Raw genomic sequence first — 20852 nt, 5'->3', positions numbered from 1 at the left:
ATATTTCGGTCTCTTCACGTATCCGTCTATCAATTACTCTTTCCCATATTTTCATGGTGTGGCTAAGCAGTTTTATAGCCCTGTAGTTTGTACATTGTTGTATATCTCCCTTGATTTTGTAAACAGGTACCAGTATACTGCTTCTCCATTCGTCTGGCATTTGTCCAACTTCCATAATTCTATTAAATATACCTGCTAGCCACCTTGTTCCTATCTCTCCCAATACTATCCATACTTCCCCAGGAATATCATCTGGTCCTACCGCTTTTCCTTTCTTCATTTTTTGAAGCTCTTGAGCCACTTCCTCGTTTGTTATTTTGGCGACCATTGCTGCTACTGTCTCCGTTGACTCTACAGGCTGTCTGTCAAATTCTTCATTTAATAAGCTGTCAAAGTACTTTCTCCATCTCTTTTTGACATCCCTTTCGTGAACTAGTATTTTATTATTTTCATCTCGGATACATCTAATCTGATTAAAATCTTTTGCTTTCTTTGCTCTCTGTTTGGCTATTTTATATATCTTCGTTTCGCCTTCCCTGGTATCAAGTTGATCGTATGCACTTGCCAGGAGAGCATTAGCTACAAAATACCTGGGTCCGGAGCCGGCCGTGGGAGTGCCAAAAAGCACCGTCCGCGAACGTAAAAAAGCTCCGAAAGCCAACACAACTCACATTGGGAGAGTTTACCCGGTCAAACGCATGGCAAGATGTACAGCTGGTTCCTAAAAAAACTGATACGACTCTTAGTAAGATTTGATCATTTTGAGCAGTGTATGATTGGTCTGACATTATATTATATTTATTATGACAGACAAATAATAAAATAAACAAACAAACAGCCATTTTTTGAGGTTGAAGTTATCTGACAAATTTTAAGATTTGGCAGTGACAGTGACAGTACGTAAATAATAAGTATTTATCCATCAAAATATAATAAATTAAATCAAATTAAACTCATATTCATTATATCACACCTCATCAAAAGCTTTTTACAAGAACATAATCAGCGATTTTGATATCGCTTAGAGCCAGACTACATTAAGATCGCCTATAAATCGTGCTGCTAATTGCCTTGCAGCGAGACTAAAAACAAAAAGAAGAAGAAGAAGAAAGTACACTGCTCAATTTTCTACAAAATACGCTTTAAGAGTCGTATCAGTTTTTTTTGGAACCAGCTGTACATCGGACGGACATGTGCTAGTAGGGCTGAATTACTGCTGAAAACAAGCAGGAATCAGCTCAGAGTCATAACAGGTTTCCTTAGGGCATGCGCCAGTTATTTAAGGGCCACCTACATACAATGGGGCCTTTCATGGAGACTTGAGCTGCAGACTCATACCTTGCATGAATGTGAGGCATTGGATCGAAGGCGGCAAACACTTTTCGGGGACATCGAAGTTGGATAAGCTAGTAAAGAGCGTTCCAGAATTCTGGAATGGGTTTCATAAAGGAATGAAAGATGTACAATAAGCCAAGTGGCTGCAGTACGACTGGTTCACAACAGACAGCTTCCAGGGAAAAATATGCTCATAGCTTCTCCTTGTGACAGTGAAGGCCCCGTCTCACCATCAAATAATTGACAGTTATTTGATCAAACTTGACAGTTAGTGACACAAAGTGACAGTTAGTATGTATAGTTTGTGTCACTAGTCAAGTTTGACTGTCAAGTTTGATCAAATAACTGTCAATTATTTGATGGTGAGACGGGGCCTTGAAAAGAACATAGGAAAGAGAGACCAAAAGAGAAATAGGAGACCAATACATAATACGATATGGCGAACGCAGTGGAAATATGAGACCAAAATTATAATATGGCATAATTATTAATTTATTATTATTAGTCGGTTGCATTGTTCACATTTTCATTTGTCAATAAGATTTCCATTATTGCATATTATGTAATATGTGCTGCATAACCATGCACTTAATATTGTCTTTATATGGCATATTTAAGCTTCTTCCTGTTGGTTTACATTTTAAAGAGTAAAAGAGGTTGGGACAGAATTAATTATTTACGTCACTGTGTTGCAACTTCCCTCAGAAATCAGATCTAGAATGGGAAAATTAATTAAGTTGAACGTGTGCCACCCTCTAAATTTATCACAAAATGGCAAAAGTCTTGGAAGTAGGAAGTGGAAGTAAATATAGAGCGACTAACTGTCACGTCAATGTCACTTGTTAAGAAAGGACCAAAGCATTGCCAACCTCCATTTTTCTGATCACTCCTCTAGTAAACAGTCGGTAAACACCTAAATGAGATTGACACTTCCTATATCCGTATAAAATAAAGTGATTATAATCTAAAATGAGCGTCCTGAAATTATTCATGGATGGAAACAAACTGATATTCTTTCTCGAAATATCTTCGATTTAGTGTCGAAGTGAACAATACTGTTATTTCTACCTGTGTGGTGGAATGGCTTTTGTGATTTTTCTAGTTGCGTCAGTGGTTATCCTTTCGTTCAGAAACATGTTAGATTGTTAATTATTGTGCCTATTATAACTTCGTGAGTGTGTTTTAACAGTTTTTCGACGTGTAATGGTGCAATCACAGCAGCGAAATCTGGATGGACCAAATCTATATTTGGAACTGGAAGGCAACCTAACCCAGAAGTAGGTATCATCTACCTACTCAATTACAGTATTCATAAATACATACCAAAAGATCTCTAATGTTACAACAAAGTTGTTTTAGGGTTTGAAGTGAACACACTTAATTTTACAATGGTGTTAATTGCTAAACTATTAATTGAATTGGAGAAAAAAAATATATTCCACTATTTATCAGAAATAATTATCTATGAAAGTACTATTTTTCATAACCAATTTTAAAGTCTTTGTTACAGGCTTTAATATGTTTGCAACTTGTTTTGTTATCTTTTTATTTACTTTTTGCAAGTTTCATGTCTTGTGTTAAAAATCTAAATCTTTTAGGGTGACCAAGTCATAAACTTGAAAACACCCCACACATTCAAGGAGGGTTTGGGGGCTATACCCTCTAGCTAAAGGGGGGTGAGAAGGGCCTCCATCAGGACATAATCATTGAACCATGCTCTTTTTAGCTAATTTGAGACCTATCAATATTTTTCAATTTACCTATGAATATGTAATTTAGTTTTAATTGTGAGGCGTATAATAAAAAAAAACAACAATTTTGCAGTGAATTGTTATAACAATTGCTTGTCTCCACTGGAACAGGACAATGCCATTTTATGGGACATTTGGTCGCCCTAATTATTTAAGAACATATTTAAAATGACAAAGTGTGTTTGAACAACAAATACAAGAAATATACCAGATCTCTTCTGCAGTTTTACAGATTAGAGTTTTGTTGTTTAAATATTTGGTAAGACACAAATACAAATCTAAATACAGTGGTACCTCGATATACGAGCGCCCTAATATACGAGTGTTTTTGAGATACGAGCCGTCGAGCAAGCGATGTTTTGCTTTGAGATAAGAGCAAAATTTGAGATACGAGCAACCGCTTTTTATTAAAATTCATGCCTCTTTTTGACTAGCTACTTCTAATTTGAAGGAGGTGATAAAGGGTATAATGCCAGCTAAAGGCGTTACAATAATTTCCAAGCTCCGGCCCTCTCTCCATGAAAAGATGAAGAAACTAATGATGGTGTGGGTGACAGAGAAGCAGCTTCAAGGAGGAACCTTAATACAAAGCATCATATGTGAGAAGGCACGAGCGATTTATGAAAGGAAGGAAGAAACAAACCTCTTTGGACTGTTTTTTTAAACTAGCTGCAGATGAAAATGAGCAAAGTGTGACGAAAAAAGCGAAGACCACTGACGAAAATTAAGCGCTTCCGTAAGCACTTCACTTTTTCTTATGTTTTTACAGAATATCTATGTATTTTTTGTTATGTATAAATAAATGTTTTTTCTTGTAAAAACATTTTTCTTATTTTAAAACACTTAACAAAAACAACTAAAGTGATTTTTTTGGGACTGGAACGGATTAATGACATTTCAGTTAATTTCAATGGGGAAAATTGCTTTGACATACGAGCAATTTGACATACGAGCAAGGTTACGGAACGAATTGCCCTCGTATGTCGAGGTACCACTGTACACAATAACTTTATAAGGCAATATCACAGTATAAAGAGGGACAGTAGAACCACTCTCCGAAAAATTGGAAGTAAAATCTGTAGTCACGCATGGCGACCGCACAATGTTCTTAGTCGCTTTTGCCCCACTCTCGCATTGCTAGTCACATAGAAACGTGTGGGTTTTAACAGGGAAAACCCGCATCCACCACTGGTGAATTATCAATTGCGTACTGCCGGTATTACTTCTTGAGATCAAAGTGCTGACAGAGGAGTGGTTTTACTGTCCTCTTTATACTGTGGCAATATCCTTAATTGTTTATAACTATTGTAAAAATCAACTTAGATATTGTTATTGTGCCCTAAGTTAGGTATTGTGGTCCCTAACAAACTCTCAAAATTTCATACCGATTTATTAATTAGTAGTGATGTAAGAAGAGAATATTCTCGTTGCTTCGTCCTTAATTGTGCTAAGACGATACATAAGAAAGAAAAATGAAAAACAGAAAATGTGGATATAGCTTTTCTAAGTAAACGCGAAACAATGAGTAATTTAACTATGAAAATAATGCTAGACAATTATTTGTTTAAAAGCAGCTTTACATCAAGGCTATGCAAGTCTCATGTTATGCAAGTCCGTCTTGCATGGCATATCTCTTGCCTACCCTAACCTTTTTACATCGGAGCTATTTCTGTGCAATTTTAGATACCACTTTCATTGTTGCCAATAGAAGAAATATATCATTTATTTATTTTATTTTATTTCTACGGTAGAACCATTTACAAAATACAAAAACAAAAAAAAATAGAATAAGTAAGATCATGTATAAAAAACAATGAATATAAGACAATTAACCAATAAAATTTGTAAAATAACACAGTACATATATCAAATCACAGTTAGAAAATGAAAAATATCACATATTTAATAATAATAATAATAATAATATCGTCTTTATTATTTCTTCAATATAGAAATGTACATTTTAATATAAAACATAATATATTATTTTCAGAAATAAAGGGCGAAGTTCATTTTCTGAAATGTCGCCATTTACAGAAAATGTTCTTCCACTTAACCCGAAAAAGAAAAAAAAAACTTATCTATATAGTGCCATTATAAAAACAACAATAATTTCGTTTCATTTACCAATTTATTCGAGCTCGAGCATTATGTTCGTCCAGAACCAAAATTATGATTGAGAAATAAACAAATAGTCTCTAGATTTGGATTTAAACTGCCCAATGTTTAATACTTTTATTGTTGATGGTAATGAATTATACAAATGACATACCTGATACCTAAAAGACCTTCTAAATATCTCTGTTTTAAATTTCGGTATTGCCAGCAAACCTTTATATCTAATATTTAAGTTGTGTATGTCCGTTCGATACGTGATTTTACGATGAAGATAAGACGGTTTTTTTGTTAGAATTATTTTATGATAAAGACAGACTGTATGATGTACCCTTCTATTTTCCATATTCAGCCACTCAATTTCCTTAATTTTATGTGAAACTCTTTGTCTTCTGCGAATGCCAAATATGAGTCTTAGACAGGAATTTTGAACTTTTTGAATTTTATAGTGAGTGGCTAAATTAGGACCGTAAAGAGCGTCAGCATAATTAAAATTTGAAAGTACAAGAGATTCACACAAAACTTTCTTAACATTAAATGGTAGAAAATGTCGATTACCGTATATAATCTTAATTGAAGCGTAGGCACGCTGTATCAATTTATTTATATGTTTTTCGAATCTTAACTCTGAATCCATTAATACACCCAAATTCTTTGCCACATCAACAACATCAAGAATTGAATCCTGAATTTGGATTTGGATTGATGGTAAAACTAATTCCCTTTGATTTTTTGGCCCAAATATTAATATGTTTGATTTACTGGAATTGATGCATAGGCAATGGTTTAAAGCAGCTTCTACAAATCTTTTTAAATCGGCATTAATCAGATCATTAGTGTTTTTTAAATTTTCGATTGGGAAACTGTAGTAGAGCTGAGTGTCATCAGCATATAAATGAGCTTGGCATGACTGAAGCTTAGAGAGAAGATTAGAAGTATATAGAGAAAATAATAAAGGACCCAATATTGAGCCTTGTGGAACTCCTGAATTAATATTCAAAGAGTTTGAATTTTGACCTTCTATATTAACATGCTGTTGTCGCCCTTCCAAATAGCTTATTATAAGTAACAACGCATCATAGGAAAATCCTAAATACTTTAAAATGCTTATCATTAATTCATGGTTAATAGTGTCAAAAGCTCTGCTAAAATCTAATAAAATCAATATAGTACATTTTCTGTCATCTATAGCCGTAAGTATGTCATCGACAATATGCAAAAGTGCAGTTGTGCAACTAAAGCCTTTGCGAAATCCAGATTGAACATCAGGTAAAAGAGAAAATTTTTGTATATATTCCTTTATTTGAATTTCCATAGCTCTTTCCAATACTTTGGATAAAGTAGGTAAAATACTGATACCTCGCAAGTCTTTCATTTCTTTTGGATTTTGTTTCTTCGGCAATACCCTCACAACTGCCCTCTTCCACATCGCCGGACAGACATTCTCTTCTTCTTCTTCAGGTGCCATCTCCGCTACGGAGGTTGGCAATCATCATAGCTATTTTAATTTTTAATTCTCTGTTAAACAATAATTTATAATATGTGTAATGTAAGGTACGATATGAGGACAACAAAGTTTAATTAATTTAATATTTATACCATCACACCCTCTCGCATTCGTTTTTATATCTGATATGGTCTTAAAAACAAACAAGTCATTAATTTCCTTAAATTTAAAGTTTTCATTGAGTAATCTATTATTATTATAAAAATTTAAAAGATGTTGGGGTGGTTTTTTATTAGGAACAGATTTTATAAAAAAATTATTTAGATCGTTAGGCTTTTTTAAATCTTCTGGAATATTTTTATTTTTATCGGGAAGAAATTTATTCAACTTTAGTGTCTTCCACATTTCTTTTGATGAATTATTATTGAATTGATGTATAAAGTATGCCTTTTTTTCTCTCTCAATAGCCCGATTAGTAAAGTTACGCATTTGTCTATAAAAATCTAAATGTCTCTGTAATCTAGTCCTTTTAAATTTGCTTAAAGCTTTGTCCCTCTCGTTCATCATAATTTTGATGACATATGTCATCCATGGTGCTCTGGCTTTAGTGACTCTAGAGGTAACTATGGGAATATGTCTATCAAATAAATTATTTAAGCAATTAACTAAGTACGATATTTTTGCATCAATATTTTCCTGGTCATATATTCTGAAAAATGAAGTATTAAACAAATCAGCCTGAAAGGATTCTTGATTAAAATTTTTAAAGCTTCTATATGTACACATTTTAGATTGTTGCGATGTACCACCTACATTTACCTTACAATAAACAATAGAGTGATCTGAGATGTTATGATGTATGACACCCCCCTCCACTGCAGCTCCTTTTTGTACTATTACATAATCTAGAAGTGTTGCAGATGTAGCAGTGACTCTAGTAGGAACGTCTATCAATTGACAATAATTCAGTGATTCTAAAATTGAATAAAAATTCTTAACACTACTATTGTCATAGTCAAACAAGTCTAAATTAAAATCACCCATACAAATTATTTCATCTACAGTTGGTCCAATATCAATTAGACTATTTTCAAACTCATCCAGAAAAGAATTTAAATTTTTTTCATGAGGTCTATATATTACACCTATTCCAAATGTTTTTTTATGAACCGTAATTTTAATCCATAACTGTTCCCAGATATAATCCTGCCTACTTATAAGTGGTTCACAACGCAATCCATCTCCAACATATATACATATTCCTTTACCTCTGCAATTTCTATCCGCCCGGTATAATTTATAATTATTAAAATTTAATTGGTCATCAACAATACTATATTTCAACCATGTTTCACATATTAAAAGAATATCTAAAGAATTATCCGAAACTATTTGTTTAATATTTTGCAATGAAGGTACTAATGATCTTGCATTACAGCAACCTACTTTAAACATTTTGTTTTATTTTAAACAATTTAAATGCTCGAGTTCGAAATTAAAACAATACCAAAACAAACGATATCTAACTTAAACAAAAAATTGTAGTTCTTGTAGTTTTTGTTCCACCTAGATAAAAATCTAGTAACAGGAACAACTCAATTGGTCAAATGCTGCAAATATAATCCTTAACATTGTTATGCTCGTAAAAGATAAAAATAACAAACATCATGATTCTATCTGTTAATTTCAAAAGCCATTAAATAGAGAATAATAATAATACATTATATACTAAGTAAGTAGTTTAGCGACATCCTCCAGTGAGCTGATTCTTCTACCATTTTGTTGACCATTCAGTTTGACGTAAACTTGACCATAATTTGTCCAAACCACACCTGAACCATTAATTTTTTTCACTGCCTCCGTTACAATATTTAGCTGCTCTCTCGTTAAATCCTCTCGAATTATTATATTTGTAGACTTCAGTGACCTTTTATTTTTGTAAACAACATTTTTATAATAATTTGAGGAAAATTTCACCAAAACTGGTCTACTTTTGTGGGTTTCTTTCTTGTTCAGTCGATAGCAGAACTCTATACTTCTTTCATCTAATTCCAGATGCATTGTAGTTGTAAATATAGCAAGCATAGTTTTAGACAAATTTTCAGGACCCGATGGTTCAGGAACTCCATAAATTCTAAGGTTGGTGCTTCTCCCCATTTGTTCCTGTTTCTTTTGGTGATTAACAAGAGATTTGATTGTCTCTTCCTGCTGCTGAAGTTTTCTAACAATACTTTGATTTTCTTCTTCAAGTTTGGCAATTTTTTCGTTATATTTCTCTTCGATAATCCCAGTTATAGTTTCGGTAAGCTTGAGGATAAACTCATCTGCTGTGCACAATTTAACAACAAGGTCTTTAACTACTGAGTGCAATTCATCCTCTCCCTTACCACTTTGACTTCTATTACCATCTCTACCCATTTTAACAAAACAAACTTTATAAAAACTTACTGCAAATCAGCTAAAAATCAGCTAAAAATATTTCTATGTATCTATGTATTTACTTCCGTGGTCATAACTTCCACTTACAGACAAATTTTCAAAATTATACGTGCACGTTTACCACATATTCCAATACTTAATCGCAGCACCGCAAAACCACGTCTACTCTGTAAGGCACCTTCTTTTTTCAACCTCATTCAAACTTTTTTAACTCATTAAATTCTCTAGTTGCCTCTTGAAGTCATTAATGCCTAGACAGAATGGATCAAGTTTCATGTCATTGCAAAAACTGAGCATTCTCGACAAGGGAAAATGACGAGAATACTCAGTTCTATGAAAAGGAATATGAAAGAGTGCAGTGTGTCGAGTTCTATGAATTGTATTGAAGTACACATTATCCAACAACGAGGGACAATTAATATCATTGTTTAGAAGTTTAAATAAAAACAACATATCAGCTCTCAACCTGCGGTTCTTCAGTGTAGCAATGTTAAATTGAGACATTATTCCAGAATAATCTATGACAAAATTTTCAGTATTTCTTATATTAGTATGTGCTTTATAAGCCAAAGATCTTAGAAACTTCCGCTGAACGCTCTCCAATCCATCAATGTAGACTTGATGAAATGGATATCAAAATATTAACTTTAGATATTTCACTTAAAAACTTCAGTCCATAATTAAATATATTCAAATATAAACCACAAATTATTACATCCAATAAATACCATTTAAACTTACACAATAAGGTTAAGTTAATGTTATCTTATTCTTTTTTTTTTTTCTTTTTTTTTTCTTTTTTGTAACTGTATTACTCATACGAGTTATTTTTTCTCAAACCACTTGGTTATATGTTATATTACGATAGTTTATGTTATATAATTGGTTAACATTAATGTTATATAATTGTATAATTATGTTATATAATTTAGAACACTGTAAAATTTATATCGGAATAGGGCTTGCCCGTGAATAAATAAATAAATAAAAAGTTTTTTTCTAAACTATAAATTTTGTCATATTGGCAACATGAATTTTGACAGGACTTGCATCAAAATAGCATGAAAAATAGAACACGTTTTAATTTTTCGTCTAGCACAGGAATTGCATGAAAATAGCGCGTGGGCATGCGCAGTAGCGTGATCTGTCTTGCATGGCTCTTGCCTAGCATGAAAATAGCATAATGTAAAACTGTCTTAAGAATTTTACAAGAATGTCAAAAAGTGATTTTGAACTATTAATAAATATGATAGAGCCAAGAATATAGAAGAAAGATCAAACATGAGAAACGCAATACCAATCTCAACCAGATTAGCAATTGATATTTAATATACAGTAGAACCCCGCAAATCCGAACCCCGCAAATCCGAACTTTCGGCAAATCCGAACCAACGGAAAGTGAAAAAAATTTTAAAAATTCAAAATAAAAATTTAAAAACATGTTTATTATGTGAGAAAATAATTACGTAAGATGCTAGCTACAGTATTAAACACTGGAACACTAATGGGTGAATAAAAGCGTCGAGTTAGACTAAACACAATCAATAAAGGAATGTGCATAATACACATTTTCCATGGTATACTATGAACGAAAACATTGAAAAAGATAAGAAACATGAGAAACATAGTGTAATCAATATCCAGATTACAAATTAAATGAATCATTTACATGGCCGAATTCCCATGTCCCGTGACGAAACAAAACTACTGGCGTTAGCGATTTAATATTTCAGTGATCTAAATATTTTTCAGCTTTAGAATATTGGAGGCATAAACGTGCGGATAGAATTTCATAAAGGGATCGGTGGCAGTCAAAATCTTTTAAAAATCATCTTCCTTAGCTTCTTAGGCTAACTTTCGGATAATCCGAACTTCTCGGAATCCGAACAGGCTGTCCCCCTAATTAGTTCGGATTTGCGGGGTTCTACTGTACTAACAGTTTTAGTTTAATGCACCTATTTATTCAGGTTGTACTACTCTTCCATTTGTCTCATAGTTCTAGAAGTATGCCAAGTTTCACAACTCTGGACGTAAATGTACTGCATTAATAAACTTTATTGTGATTTCATTTGACCACATATTCATCTTTTCTTTGTATGTTTTGACAAAACCAAATTAAATTACAACAGAGTACAGGAAATACAGAGCAACATGCAAAATTTTCCACAGCAGTTCGACTTTATCGGCAACGCACCAGATATTGCAATAGTGTTCAAATACCAGTAAGATTTTGGCCACATGGCTCAGCCAAACGGCGATATTTTCATTAGATGGCTGTAATGTTGCCAGAAACATACCAAATATAAATGCTCCTTTAGACATAGACTAATCCATGACTGAGCTGACGACTCGTGAAAAATAAAATCCCACAACTTCTCATCATTACATTGAAATGCAGAATGTAGATGACCAGGATGAGCTTATGATATAAATATATTTTGAACCAGAGGCCTCATGTTTTTCTGATTAAATCACCACATCCATAACTTGCATTATTTGTTGTTAAGAAGAAACTTTCATTTTTTTATCAAATAAATTTTGTGTTCTCTGTTGTTTTTGTATTTTGTTTATATATAAAGAACACTGCTGTTTAGTCTCATAATTTTGTAAATAATTTCATGATTTTAATACCCTATTTCATCTTCAACAATATCCCTGTGCTTCATAAGGTTCATTCTCAGAAAATTCTCCATATCGAGAATATTCTCTGATTTTTCATTCTCGAGAATTTTCCAACACTATTAATTAGCGTAAAAGTTATTCTATTTGTTTATCCTAGAGTCCTTTTTTGCAATAACAGTCACCCAAAAAATAAGATACAGTAATTCTATGCATACCAAATAAAAGTTTAAGAGGAAAACTATCAATTGAGAAAAATTTTGATAATGTGTGACCGTGCATCCAACAAAATCATTACAATTTTATCACAGAGAGACTGGCCTGTCTGCAGTACTGCAGAATTGATATCATTGACGATTTTGTCAAACAACACAGTAGTACTGTGAGTGTCCGGCTTAACAGACATTGAGAAACTTCTCGCTTTGGCTGATAGTTTCCTTCATTTGTGAATGCACTAATTTGCATATTTTGTATTTGTACAGAGATTAAAATTTTAAGTTTCTCAATAAGCCACATCACCAACTTAAAAGGCGGTTCTTAGACAATTTCTAAATGTGAAACAATTATGCAAATTAGTGCCTTTCCAAAGGATGGAACCTCTATTAAAGTTTATGGATTTAAATTAAAATTAAACTTTAAAATTTTAAAAATAATATTTATTGATTTATTTTACATGCTTAAGATTAAAAAAAGTTTGAATTAAAAAACTTAATGATAGATGGCCTAGCGCCTAGTACCTTCTGCTACGATCTAAAGTTAACACCTTTTTTGAGCTAGTCCAGCCCTGCGTCGAAATTGACAGAAATCCGCCTTTTTTGAGCTAGTCCAGCCCTGCATAGAAATTTCTAGAAATGTGCCTTTTTCAGCTAGTCCGGCCCTGCATAGAAATTTCCAGGAATGTCCCTTTTTGAGCCAGTCTGGCCCTGGATCGAAATTTCCAGAAATGTCTACAGTGTCTGGAACATCATAAAATGTATATAAACAGGTAGTTGAGGGTTCAAAGTGGCAGTAGTAACTGAGTTTTTGAGTAGTTCGGTCAGTCAGTTGGAGTTATTAACAAATATGTTGTAATATTAGGTTTGTTCTAGCATCAGTTTCAAACGTTTGAAAACCATCAGTGAATAGTGGACCAGCGCGAGTAGAGATGTCCATGAACCTAGCAGAGCAAGGTTAGCAGAATGGAATCAGACCAAGTGCATAATTAGGTGCTAATTAAGTACCCCAATCGTGAATTTAGTGCTTCTTTTTTTTTTAAATTATGACGTGTTCTGACAGGTACATAATATGAACTCAGCAGAGCACAACCATAAAAAACATCAAATCGAAAAGTGACCAAGCTTATAATTAAGTACTAATTAGGTGCTAATTTAGTACCCCAATCGCGAATTTAGTGCTCCTTTATTTTTTAAGTTATGACATGTTCTGCCAGGTACATATGAAGTCATTAGAGTACTACCTTAAAAATCAAAAAAATCCAAACATACCTATCTTAAATTTAGGTGCTAATTAAGTGCCCTAATAACGAATTTCATGCTCAGTTTTTTTTCCAAATTTTGGCGCGTACTGCATTCAAGTTTATACGAGGTCAGTACAAAGTCAAGCCGTTGAAAAAATCATCAATACAGTTGCTGGCCTATCTCACATTTGAGTGCTAATTAGGTGCTTATGTAGTACCCTAATCGCGAATTTAGTGCTCCTTTATTTTTTAAGTTATGACATGTTCTGCCAGGTACATATGAACTCAGCAGAGCACAACCATAAAAAACATCAAATCTAAAAGTGACCAAGCTTATAATTTAGCACTAATTAGGTGCTAATTTAGTACCCCAATCGCGAATTTGGTGCTACTTTTTTTTTAAATCATGACGCATTCTGCCAGGTACATATGTACTCAGCAGAGTACAACTTTAATAAACGTCAAATCGAAAAATGACCAAGCTTATAATTAAGTACTAATTAGGTGCTAATTTAGTACCCCAATCGCGAATTAAATGCTCAATTTTTTCTTTCCTTTAAGCCATGTTCTGCCGGGTACATATGAAGTCATTAGAGTACTACCTCAAAAAATCAAAAAAGTCCAAACATACCTATCTTAAATTTAGGTGCTAATTAAGTGCCCTAATAACGAATTTTATGCTCAGTTTTTTTTCCAAATTTTGGCGCGTACTGCATTCAAGTTTATACGAGGTCAGTACAAAGTCAAGCCGTTGAAAAAATCATCAATACAGTTGCTGGCCTATCTCACATTTGAGTGCTAATTAGGTGCTTATGTAGTACCCCAATCGCGAATTTAGTGCTCCTTTATTTTTTAAGTAATGACATGTTCTGCCAGGTAGATATGAACTTAGCACAGCACAACCATAAAAAACATCAAATCGAAAAGTAACTAAGCTTATAATTAAGTACTAATTAGGTGCTAATTTAGTACCCCAAAAGGTGCTTCTTTTTTTCTTACTTTTACACCGTCATATGTTCTGCCAAGCTTCATGTGAGCTCAGTACCATAAAAGTACCATAAGAAAACGTCAGAATGAAACATTGCCTAGCTAATAGTTAGATGCTAATTAGTACCCCATTTGCGATTTTAGTGCTCCTTTTTTTTAGATTATGACTCAGCAAAGCACAGCAGCAAAGCACAGTATGCCAGTAACCTGGCAGAACATGTCATAACTTAAAAAATAAAGGAGCACTAAATTCGCGATTGGGGTACTAAATTAGCACCTAATTAGTACTTAATTATAAGCTTGGTCACCTTTCGATTTGATGTTTTTTATGGTTGTGCTCTGCTGAGTTCATATGTACCTGGCAGAACACGTCATAATTTAAAAAAAAGGAGCACTAAATTCGCGATTGGGGTACTAAATTAGCACCTAATTAGTACTTCATTATAAGCTTGGTCACTTTTCGATTTGATGTTTTTTATGGTTGTGCTCTGCTGAGTTCATTTATGTACCTGGCAGAACACGTCATAATTAAAAAAAAAGGAGCACTAAATTCGCGATTGGGGTACTAAATTAGCACCTAATTAGTACTTAATTATAAGCTTGGTCACTTTTCGATTTGATGTTTTTTATGGTTGGGCTCTGCTGAGTTCATATGTACCTGGCAGAACACGTCATAATTTTTTAAAAAAAGGAGCACTAAATTCGCGATTGGGGTACTTAATTAGCACCTAATTATGCACTTGGTCTGATTCCATTCTGCTAACCTTGCTCTGCTAGGTGCATGGACATCGAGTAGAGGGGATAGCACTGGTGACTGTATTATGTTCTCTCACTGACCAACTGTTTGCTGATGGTTTGACTAGTTTGACTGTTTGCTAGAACAAAACCTATTGTTTGCTGTTTTAAATAAAAGTGATTTTAAAGAAGTGCAAGGGTAAGAACAGAACATGTGGGTCGCAGTGGAGGTGGAGGTCGTGGTCGATGTCGATATCCATGTAAAACAAACACATTGTAGTGAATGGAAGAGAACAGAGCAGGTAAGTCGTGATGGAGGTTTAGCGCGATGCCATCCAGGAGGTTTACATCGATGCTTTTGAAAATAAAATGAGTTTATTTTACACGGATGTCTACTGAGCGGCCTACAAGGATGCTTCCCTGTGATTGGGCTGTTCGAAGCCAAGTTGACATTACCTGCGCTATCTGAGTTGATACTTTTTATATAATCCCTTTTTTAATTCAGTTTATTTTTATATTTCTAAAGTAATTAAATTCAGTAAATTTTTGAAATATGAAGGAGGATCTGATTATTTACAGCTCACATACGTCAAAATAATTGTCAAAGTTAATTTAAATTTGGAAATCTCTCCGAAAAATATTAATTTTTTGCGGATTATTTGATTTATACCGTTCTAATTTAGTTTGTTTAGTTTTGTTAAACTTTTCCTTATTTAGTTTACATTTTGAAAGTGTTCATAAGTTAAACGTTACTTGAAAACTCCTCTATGGAGTCATCTAGTGGAGGCGAACCGCCTGATATTGAGAATTCGATGGATAGTAGCTGTGATTTACAAGATTTAAATGGATTTCTACCCAACCAGCCTCAAAATAAGATAAGTAGTAGTATTAATCTTAACAATATTAATGAAAAACAAAATACTTTAGTAAACTCAGATCAACCAGAAAAAACCAGGCCTGTTTATTTATACGAAAAAATTGATTTAGGACCTTTTTACATTTTCATTGAAAACTCCAGTTTAAATTTTACAGGAAAATTAAACGCTGTTAAAATAGGCGAGATCCTATTTACGTTACATCCAGAAATTGACAATTATATAAAAAAAATTGACTCAATCGGACGCAACCGAGTTAGGGTCTCATTTAAAAATTATAGTAGCGCAAATGCTTTAGTTACTTCCAAATTCCTTATTCAAAAAAATCTGACCGCATACATTCCAAAATTTCAATTGTTTAAACTAGGTGTAGTAAGGGATATAGATTCAGATATATCGGAAGAATATCTTAAAAATAGAATAAAGGAATTTGATCACCATTGCAAATTCTCGGTTGAGTATGTGAAACGAATAACAAGAAAAATAGTAGCAGATGACAAAGTAATATTTAATCCAACAAAATCAGTTATTGTGTCTTTTAAATGCCAGAATATACCAAAGTATGTAGTAATTAATCATGTCTTACACACTGTTGAAAAATACCAGCAAAAGGTAATTATCTGTTACCACTGCTATAGGTATGGGCACATGAGTAAGCAGTGTAAAAGTAATCCTCGCTGTTTTAAGTGTCATGAATCTCACCTTTCCGATTCTTGTTCTTTATCATCGTTTAACAAAAAATGTCTATCCTGTGAAGGTGAACACTTCACTAATGAATGGGAGATATGCCCAGAATTTGATCGCCAAAAGAAAATAAAACATTATATGTCTGAAAACAGCTTATCTTTTAAGGAAACAATTAAACTCTTTCCTAAGATAACTTATGCATCTATAGCAGCCAATAATTCCTCAATAAATTCTCATCAAACTCCAAATATGAATGCACCATCCTCTTCATATTCCTTTACTCAATTGTCCACGTCTCAAACATCTTCCAATCAGTTCGCTCTACCTTCAGTTTCAAATAGATATACAATAATAAAACCACCAAAATACAAACGACCTATCTCTTCCTCACCAGACCAAGTAACAATGGAACATCAAAAAATAATAAAGTTAAACCCCATGTCCAACAGACCTGGTGGTATTATCACCTCTTCTTCGTATCAATCTACATTTAATCCAGAACAAGGATCTAAAATACATGAACCATCAAAAGAATTAACAGAATTAATATCAAATATAGTTACAAGTATTATCTCTAATATAAATCACAAAAATTTTGAAATTCCAGAAAAATCAGTTCTAGTAAATTCAATTCAATCAGTTTTAAGTTCTCTCTTATATAATAATGAATAGATTGGTAATTTGTCAATGGAATTGTAGATCGGCTAACTCTAATAGAGAAAACCTTATCCACCTATTAGAAGACCAGAAAGTTGATATCGCATTATTATCAGAAACTAGATTTAAACCAGAAAAGTATTATAACTTTCACGGGTACAATATTGTCAGAGACGACCGCTTTTCAGTAACTGTTGGCGGTGGCTCAGCAATTTTAATAAATTCAAACCTATATTACGAGGAAGTCACCATGAAAGTAGATTTAATAAACGTCAATAAAGTAGCAATAAAAATAAAGTTTAAGTCATATACTGTCACATTTATATCTATGTATGTTCCCCCAGGAACCAAGTTATTGTTACAACAATGGAACAATTTCATAACATCTATAGAAAGACCATTTATAATAGGAGGTGACCTTAATGCTCACCACATTGCCTGGGGCCTAGACAACCAAACAGATATGAAAGGTAAAATCTTGATGGACTGTATAGACGATAATAATTTAATATTCAAAAATGATGGCTCTCCTACTTTCTTTAGGAACTTCTCGAAATCGGCAATAGACCTGACCATTTGTACTCCTGACTTAAACCACCTGATCACTTGGAAAACACTTCAAGACCTATTTGGTTCAGACCATACACCTATAAGAGTAGAGTTAGAGGATCAACCAACTCATACATATAATCCATATTCACAAAAGTGGAATTTAAAGAATGTCGACTGGAAATTATATGAACAGTATTCGGAAGATGTATTCTCTCAATTTAAAGATATAAATTCTTATGAACAAATTTTGCACAATATAAATACAACTGCATCCTACTGCATCCCCAAATTTAAAATAAAAAAACCGACTTCCAGAGGAAAATACTGGTGGGATTTAGAATGTGAAGAAGCAGTCAGAAGAAGACAGGAAAGTTTTTGTATATTCAAAGAAAATCCAAACCATGAAAACCTACTTAAGTATAAAAAAGATGATGCACATGTCAAGAAGATCACTAAACAAACTAAAAGAAATAGCTGGAGAGATTATGTCGGATCCCTAAATAGGTCAGTCCCTATTAAAGATGTATGGTCAAAAGTTAACCGAATAAAAAATAGAAAAACAAAGAACAAAGTCCCTGTTATTCTGTCGGAAGCTTCGTGGATAGAAGAGTTCCATCAAAATATCACACCGCCGTCTGCAGAATTAGTAATTCCTGATTTACAACTAAATGCTCTGTACGACTATCCAGAACCAATCCGTTTCCTAGTCAAACCATTTTCTGCCACTGAACTAAACTTTGCGTTGAAGAAAAACTCAAATTCAGCACCAGGTGCCGATAATATCCATTACTCGATGCTATCAAATCTTTCAAGAATTGGTAAGGCTGCACTACTAAATATATATAATGAAATTTGGATGCGCCGCATAAAGATTCCTGACGATTGGCACATTTACACTATTATCCCGGTTTTAAAACCAGGAAAATCATCAAAGAATTGGGATTCTTACCGTCCAATCGGTCTGGCTTCCTGTATACTAAAAACATATGAGAGACTTATTAAAAACCGTCTGGAATTTTGGCTAGAAAAGAACGACCTATTACCAAGAAGTCAGTTTGGTTTTAGAAAAGGTAAATCCACACAAGATAGCCTCTGCCACTTTTTAATAGACATTTATAGTTCCTTTACTTATAAGAAAGCAGTTAGTGCTTTGTTCTTAGATATAAAAGGGGCTTACGACAACGTTAATCTTCACATACTATACGCGAAAATGTTGGAAATAGGAATACCCGAGATAGTAACATGGAACATCATTAACTTATACATTAATCGAGCAGTTCACGTTAGATTAAATGGAGATCAATCTAACTCCCGATACACATCTTTGGGACTACCTCAGGGTAGCATCCTAAGTCCTATATTATATATACTGTATACTGCTGACTTAGAAACTAAACTTCCTCAACACATAAAAATCCTACAGTACGCTGATGATGTTGCGATATATGCAGAAAATAAGTCAATAGATAGATGTAATAACTACCTTAAATCGACATTGAATATTATAAAAAAATGGGCTACCGATAATAACTTAACAATATCAGAGAGTAAATCAACCATTGTTACCTTCACTAAAAAACGATATGTTCCTCAAAGCCATCTACAATTTGATAATACTAGTATTCCTTATAAAACTTCAATAAAATTTCTTGGCGTATTTTTAGACTCCAAATTAAATTGGAAAGAACACACAAATTACATATTACGAAGAATGGAAAATGCAATGAATATCATGAAGACTGTAAGTGTCAGTAACTGGGGAGCTGATCCAAACATATCAATATTACTATACAGAAATTTGATAAGATCAATCTTAGACTATGGATCTATTTTTTATGGCTCAGCATCAAACTCTGTACTCCAAAAAATCGAGAGGATCAAAAATAAGGCACTTAGGTTATGCACTGGTTATCTTCGTAGCACACCTATATTGGTCATGGAATGTGAGCTTAATGAACCTCCACTTTCATTACGCAGGGAATACCTAAGTGAGAAATTTATAGTTAAAACAGCGGTTAACGATAAACTGCTATTAAAAAAAATTGTTCATTTAACCACCTCATACCTAACTCATTATTACTGGGAAAAAAATAAACTGCTTTTAGTTGTGGAAAGCTTCCTCAACGTTTCTAATTCCATTGGCGACATACACCAAATTGAACAAAGCTCGTCTCGAAAGCTAAATTATGAAGATTATTTATCTCCAGTTAACTGTCATTTAAGTAATATTCGTGCGACAGACTTCCTTACTAAAATAGACCACCTTCAGTGTGTACAAAAAAACTGGGGGAGTTATCAGAAATTATATACGGATGGTTCAAAAATGGAAGGAAAAGTTGGATATGCTATATATTACCCACAAAAAAGTATAAAAATAAACAACAGATTACCTGATAAAATGACAATTTTCACAGCTGAACTCATTGCAATCAAAGAAGCATACAAAATATGTATTAATCAAAAAGAACTCAATTATGTTATATTTACAGACTGCCAAAGCATTGTAAAGACATTGAAATACAATGTACATAATTTTGCAGAAAATTATATCATCAGTGACATCATAGCAATGAACAGTGAAGCTTTGAAATCGGGCAAAAATATAATATTGTGTTGGATAAAAGCACACATTGGTATAAAAAACAACGAAATAGTAGATGATCTGGCTAAAAAAGCAACAACGAAGGAATCCACTCTGCATACTTATCAACTTCCTATGGGAGACATAATTTCTATTATGAGATCTATCAAACGGACGAAATGGCAGGAACAATACAATAATTCAGACAAAGGAAATTATTACAAAAAAATCCAGCCTACACTTCCCATCAAGACATGGTTTAATCAAGTTTCCAACAAAGGCTTTATCAAAACTATTTGTCGAATAAGAAGTAATCACTGTCTGACTCCAGTCTACAAAAGAGAAATAGGACTTGTAGATAATGATGAATGTTTATGTGGAGAGCTAGCTGATCTACAACATATGCTATTAGAATGTCCTTTACATTTTATTGAAATATCAAACTTTTTTGCCAATCTAGTTCAAATTAATGTACAATTTCCTTTTAATCTTATATACCTTTTACAATCAAACAATCTAGATGTTTATAAAATTTTGTACAACCATGTTAATTGTTTAAAATTAAAGCTCTGAGAAAAAAAGAAAAAAAAATAAAAAAAAAAAAAAAAATAATAAT

At 33.2% G+C, this 20852-nt stretch overlaps 1 protein-coding gene across 2 annotated transcripts in view; it reads left to right on the top strand.

The window, feature by feature from the left end:
- The first annotated feature begins 2044 nt into the window (after positions 1–2044).
- The window catches only part of LOC114332288 (protein winged eye), a 251400-nt gene continuing 232592 nt past the window's right edge, over positions 2045–20852 (top strand). Inside the window, exon 1 of one of the 2 annotated variants that reach the window (XM_050649543.1) lies at positions 2045–2612. The gene's annotated coding sequence lies outside the window, so the exon portion shown is untranslated. The remainder of the gene's footprint in view (positions 2613–20852) is intronic. The other variant, XM_050649542.1, reaches the window with a different exon arrangement.

This window comes from Diabrotica virgifera, chromosome 4 (genome assembly GCF_917563875.1).
Source record: "Diabrotica virgifera virgifera chromosome 4, PGI_DIABVI_V3a".
NCBI classification, from domain to species: domain Eukaryota; kingdom Metazoa; phylum Arthropoda; class Insecta; order Coleoptera; family Chrysomelidae; genus Diabrotica; species Diabrotica virgifera.
Note: the sequence above shows the minus strand (reverse complement) of the source record. Positions and strands in the feature narration are given on the sequence as shown.